A 7,082-nucleotide genomic window follows, 5' to 3' on the forward strand; every position below is an offset into this window, starting at 1 on the left:
AGACAGAGTAGGTACCGACATAATACGTTCGTTCGGGCCTTCCGATAATAGTGCCACGCCGCGCGTCGCATCGCGCAGCTTCCGTATTAACTGTCACGTCTCGAAAACCGTGATCGTAATGTAGACAGCGTAGAGAGAGAGAGAGAGAGAGAAAGGAGAGAGTAGTCGGACTTTTGTGACAGGGACACATTGCCGCCGAGCTTTATCGTTCCCGAACTAGCTTTTCATGGGCAGTAACGGGAAACATTCGACGTCGTCTTTACTAGTGTGCAACCAATGGCGAACTTCTGCCTAGGTCTCAGTCAATAATCATATTTCCTTCCTGCGCCGTTTATCGTCTATGAAACTGCTCTGTTTTAGAAGACTTCTCTCTTATAAATATAACTCATTCCTGCCCGGCCATCGCCCGTTCCCTAATTCCCTCGTTCTACCGAACCAAAAATTCTACTCCTTCGTTGGATCGAACACGGTGTGGTACATTTTCATCAACGAAACGGAAGTTGAAATCGCAGCAGAAATTCATTTTTACACTCGGATAGAGGATTCTACGTCGTATACAAGTTGGGAAAACGCGGGGATCGTTGCGCTGTCGCTTTGAACATTTTTCGAAATATCCATTTCGTTCCAAACCGGACGGACGTTTTAATGTAGCAAATAAATTTCTGTAGAATTCCAGTTTTTGAAAAGCAATCCGTGAAAATTTATGCTTGCCGCGACGCGGTCGGTACAATGATTACGAAAGCGCGATTGAAAATCGTAGCTCTTCGTGCGATTTCGAGGATTTTTCTATCGAGGAGCGGAGGGCTCTCGAAAAGTCTCGCGAAAGAAGCAACGGTGAATCGACACTCGCAAAAGTGTCAAGAATGGTCGATGGATCAGAGCTGGATTACATCGGAAACGTCGGTCCCGGCCAATTTGTTTCAACGGTGTATGCGCGGTCGTTAAGCCGATTAATGCAATCACGCGTCAGGATGCTCGTATTTCGATCAATGGTGAACATCGTTCGTTCCGTATAATACCTGCATTATCAGTCATTAAGCGGCGTGCCGGTGACGATTTTCCAGCAGGCCAGGCAGACGGGCATACCGGGTTTGTGCCGGACTGGCCAGACTGAACGGACTGGACTGGGCAGGCCACACAGCCCCTGTCACGTCGTTTTATTCATTTTCGTCGCCGCGTTGCTGGCTAGGCTACATATTTTATATCTGCCGGCCGGGCCCCGTCCCGAAATCCATTCTGAAAAGTTCTCTCGTCAATGTTTAATCCATTGAGAGGTGGAACACCAGTGCAAGCGTATTATGGTGACGGACGAATGGAAGGACACTTTTACGCGGTTCCAATTTTGCCGGGTCGCGCAAATGGCGTGCCTGCGATTTTCAGTTGTGACGGCCGGCACCACACAGCAACACACCATAGTACATACCTACCGGCCTCTGCGTGAAAAATAATTGAACGGTCAAAACGCTTCCAGAAAAGTCTACAACACCCTCCCTCCGTTTCCCACACCCCTCTTGCTCTTTGTGCCTTCGATTGGTTGACGGATCCCTTAATAATTCCGGCCCTTCCCCTGGCAAACCATTGTTACAACCATTTTAATAGCGCGGCGCTCGTCACGAGAACGCGCGACCCTTGTTAAAAATATCTCCGGACCTTTCGGAACGTCCACCTCGATGATTTCCGCGCGAAAGCCGATTTCGACTTTTTCGAGGTTCAAGGTCGTCTGCAATAAGTGCGTTTTATAATTTATGGTACAGATTCGGTCAGGTAGATTCCATGGTTGGAAATAAGACGAAAATCAAATATGACAACATTTTTGTGGGAGGCTTCGTTATCGAGAAAATTCAATGTAAATATCAGTCTAGTACACTCGTCCTTGGTAAATAACCGATGTTACGGATTGCACTGCACACCGCTGCAAAATTCCGTATCTTAAAAACTATAAAATCTATGAAAAATGTACATATACATATAGTGAACCACAAAAGTATTCGAACGCCCTTTAAAACAAGATAATTTTTCTATAATTGAAGTGATGTGCAGAAAAGAGATTTTCTAAAAATGATAACTTGCAAGGTTACATGCAAAAGTAAAAAAGGAATTTTTTTAAACTTTTTTTGTTTCGTAGATCTATGTTGGTTATATGTATACATGTTGAAAATTTCATCAAAATAAAAAAGTTATCCTGTTTTAAAGGGCGTTCGAATATGTACTTTCGTGGCTCACTGTATGTATATGTAGAAAGACGAAACTGCTGTCGCAAGAGTTCCTTCCGATTTCTCGATTAGAATACGAGCGGTTCGAAATAATAAGCGGGTCATATTGATATTATCGGTTCGCCTTGCGTTTCCCGTAACCGTCTTCATCGTAAACGCAAAGTTTCGTCGATATCGGTGAGCCCGGTTCGAAGCACCGTTACTTCTGAGAACTCATTACCGATGAATAGCCACTAATTTCTGCCTGGAAATTCTTGTTGCGTAATTTAGTAAACCGAGGCGGAGTGGCTGACAATCATTTAGCCTCGCAAGCCCTCTTACGTGAGCAGTTGCCAGCGTCGGTGGGCGAACCCTTCCCACGATCATAGGAATTTCTATATTGATTCCTTCCTCCGATTCCACGGCTCCTGGCATGTCCGCGGCGACTATCGAACGTCTTTGTCGCCTAATATCGCAACACGATGGCGGATCCCGCCGAACCAACATGCAATATTGTATTCAAAGCTTCACTCAAAACCTGCTCCAGAAAATCTACTGCAGAAATCTACAGAAAATCTACTCGATTTTGTTGCATAAATCAGAAGAATGATTGCACATGATGCACATTGTCAAATTAATTTTTTTATGAGCTGTAGAGCTGTCGTAATAGAAATATATGCAGCCCCATTTAAAAAAACTTCCCTGTATACGAAGCACTTGGAATGCTTAATGAAAGAAAATAATTGGATCAAATCGGCAGCCTAGATCGAACCGATACGCAATCTGAATTAGGTCTAGATGGTCAATTATGTAGTCGGGGCGTTAAAATGACTCTGTATCGAGGAGAATGCGAATGGAATATTGAACGACGTGCGAGTTTTAGGGGCTCGTTAGGCGTTGCATATTTAGAGGCACAATGCGCAAGTTTTCATCGAGACGGCGAACTGCTCCGATCCATGAATGTTCTATGCCAAGTAAGTCGAGTTACGCGCAATTTGGAACAATTTCAGGTTTAGTGGTTTCTGCTATTTGCGCGGGAAATTGTGCCTGCTGATGTCACATCCGTTAACTCTCCTCTCCATGGAACATCCAATTGTTCAGCCACCGACGACTGGTCGATTTTGGATAATGTACTCCTCGCGAGGACACGGGAGGGTGGAATTCGTTTTTCGACGTTAGTTAGACCGTAAAAAGCGTTTATCGGAACCAGTCAACCCATCTATAGAGAGAAAGAGAGAAAGGGTACAGTACACTATACACGCTTTATTCGAGAATAACCGAGTGTAACACGGACTGTTCCCGATGCTGCTTTCCTTTCAGCAACGTCTGCCGAGTGGCCGGCTTGCGCGACGTCGCCGAGGGGGATAACAAATCGCTCCTTTAACGATGAAATATCGTCCCGGGAGCAGAGTTTTATGCAACGAATTCGCGGGACGCATATATCGCGATGCATTAATAGCAATCTCGTTGCATTCATATCCAGCTGACGTAATGGGACGTATGGAGGAGATGCGAGGGAGGAAACGTGTCCTGAAATAGAGAGAGAGAGTAACTGAGAGGCCTGGTGAAAAGTGCTAGAGCGAGAGAGAGAATCAGAGAGCGAGAGAGAGAGAGAGAACCAGAGAGAGGGCTAGAGGACGACGAGAGTAACCGAGGGAAAGGGACCGACAGAGAATTCAATTCCATGGTCGATTATGCAACCAGTCTGCCGGATTACTGCCGGTACACGCTTCCGTTTTGCGCCGATGAAGGGATTACTCTGCGTATATCCTGCGTGGATGTCTTCATATGCGAACGTTCACCGTTCATGGAACGTAATCTTCCAGCAATTAAACGTTCGAAGATGACACCGAATTTCCCGAACGGCTAAGAAAACTATCAGAAATTAATTAGTCCCCTCTGTACAATTATAGACTCGGATATTCGCATGGAGATTGAAACCGTGGGAGCCACCCCGTACATTGTAACAGCTGACGATTCATATTACCAGTCGTAATGAAATGTATTTTATCAGGAATTAATGCAAGCAAGATTAAAGGCGGCTCTATTTGCGGGAACGTTTAATATTATTTATTCGGTTAGATCACGAGAACGAGACTGATACCGTCGTGAATGTATTCCCTCAGCAGCGCGGTTCGAACCGTCTTAATATCGCGCAGTCGGTTTTCCTAGAAAAGAGAATGATCTGAGCTATTCGGAGGACGAGTATGATGGTTGCCAGTGCTGTAATCCCGTTTAGAATCATATTAACCTTTTGTTCCAACTACTCGTCTAGACCGAACAATATTTTCGAAATAACTCGGATATCATCATTCTCTCTGTTGGACTTGTTATCGTCTCGAGTTTCCTCTCGATGATTAAATTATACCCTGGGCCAATTAATCGCGCTACGCGAGCCGCTTTCGGAACACGGTTCTCGCGGTGTTGTCGGGCCCGGGAACGCCGTTGAAATATATGGGGCGTAATTTTTCCGTTTAAACGGAATTTCGGCATAATCAAATCCCGAATCTAGCGTAACAATTCTCTTGTACGGGAGAGTTCAGCGAGGTAACATAATTCGCCGTCGGCACAGTATCGTTAAACCTCCCCAGAGTGCGGTGGAGGGATGCGGGCACGATTTTGCATTTGTACATTACGTTATGCCGCGGGCGTTTCCGCGCGAGGAGAGGAACAGAGAAAAAATTAGATTCATTCGTAGCGGCGAATGGAATCCGACCGTCGAAATGGCGTGCTTTATCGCATACCCGAAAATTTATTGCCGTGAAATAGCTCCGCGGGATATCTCTATCGGCCGGGCCCGTAGAAAATACAGGATTAACTGTTATTATTGACCAACCGATCGGCCGGTACCAGAGATTTTTACCGAGAGATATGTTGCACTCCATGAATCTACCATGAAGATACAACGGAACTTACAATTAGTCGGAAAGACGGTCGAACGAAATGTGTATGTACTTGGGGGAACAACAGATATCTATCCGCCATCTCTGACGATCGATCGCGTTATTATAGTATAGATCATGGCACCGGAACCATAGTTCTCTCGGTTAATCCGGCGACTTGTCAAATATCCTTTGATCTGGATGTATCCGATGAATGTTTATAATTAATTTGCAGAATCGCTGACAGAAATTCAAATTTTTATAGATTCAATTTCGAATACGAGAGTCACATGGAAATTAATTTCCTCGATAAACATTTATTAGGTTTCGAACGAAATGACGGTATAAAATTTCATTTTAATGCTCGCCGTTCTGTGTTCGGCTCAATTTGGCGCAAAACGGATATTGAATTTCCACTAATTCTTTGCGCTGATCATTTTTAAACAAATTTGATACAGCTGATACGATTCCCGTTAATATACTTCTCCATTTGCTGGCGAATTCCCGTACAATATTACAAAAAATGGATGCACATTGTTGAATCTTGTATTTTATCGTATTTTATTTTGCACGGTGTTGCATGTTTTTTGAGTTACTATTACAGCCGACTCATCCACGCGTGATGATGTTGTTAACGATTAACGAGCTCGCGGCAACAATTTCGAAATGCTTTTGGAAAATATTCGAGAAATTTCTTGCCGGTTTTCCTTCGCGGGATCTTCCTAAATAAATAATTCGTCACGAAGGGAATTACAAGTACATTATTTTTACCATAATTTGATGGGAAGTTCCTTCCATAAATATTATTCTTCCCCGTGACATCTACATAATCCCGAGAAAAATTCATCGCGGCGGAGCGGTAAAAACTTATTTGCAAGAAAACTCTTTATCTCTAACGAACTCTCCTCTTCCCCGGGAAAAGTTGCGTCGCGCACGCTTAAATTTCCCTCCGCCGCGAGACGCGACCCGACTTTAATTTGACAATAGTTGCATCGATAAATCGTCCGAGGTGTCACCCAACTTCTGAACACCGGAATCGCCGAACCACTCAAAATTTATGAAGCTGCGTTTACCAGAAGTTACCCGCAACTTTGATTGCAACGTCTCGACGAATACAAACGGTACAATTAACACTTTACCCACCGGCGTGAATTTTTCCCGCAACGATAATCATTTCGTTCGTAAACCAGCAAACTTATCTCGAGTAACCTGATCATTTCTTTTACTGTTCCTGAAAAGATTATGCAACTTTTTGTAAGCTGTGTCTTTAACTTGTGTGCCAACTCTCTCTTCCTCTTCTACGACGCTACTTTTGCCGCACAGTGGCATGATTATAATGACGGTACTGTACTTTTTTAACTAAAAATATTGAATTTGTATATATATTGGATTGGCAAGAAAGTAATTTCGGTATTTTAAAGTAAAATGAAATCGAATTTCTTTATTCAGGCGACGAACTTTAATAAATAAAATATTTTCTTACTTATTCTTTTTTGGCAAAAGATCATCAAACAAAAGGGAGAATACCTTATTCTTTAAAATTCATTGTTAGGATAAAAAAATTGGACTTTATTTCACCTTAATAGGTGAAAGGCAATACAACCTATAATATATAATACATATTATATATATTGTATATGCATATATTATGTATATGATTGGTCTTTAACTTTTTTATAATTGTACCAAACGACCTGATTTTTTATAATCAATTAGAAGCATTGGTTTACGAAATGATATGAAAAGGATTTTCCAAAAATTATAATTGGAAAGTTGGGATTTAGGGTTTCCAAGTTGCCTGAAAAATCGCAAGAGGTCATAGAACAAAATGTCATAAAACTCATTCTAAATAAAAAATGATCTCAATCGCGTTCATTTTCCCTTGAAGAAACGAAATGACTTTCCGAATGCCCTAACAAACTCGCCGCGCATGTCCGAGAAAACTTCGTCACGTGACGCGTCCATCTCCGTTGTGCAACTGTGTAGTGTCCGGTTCCGGCAGGGAGAT

Source organism: Lasioglossum baleicum, chromosome 11 (assembly GCF_051020765.1).
Source record: "Lasioglossum baleicum chromosome 11, iyLasBale1, whole genome shotgun sequence".
NCBI classification, from domain to species: Eukaryota; Metazoa; Arthropoda; class Insecta; order Hymenoptera; family Halictidae; genus Lasioglossum; species Lasioglossum baleicum.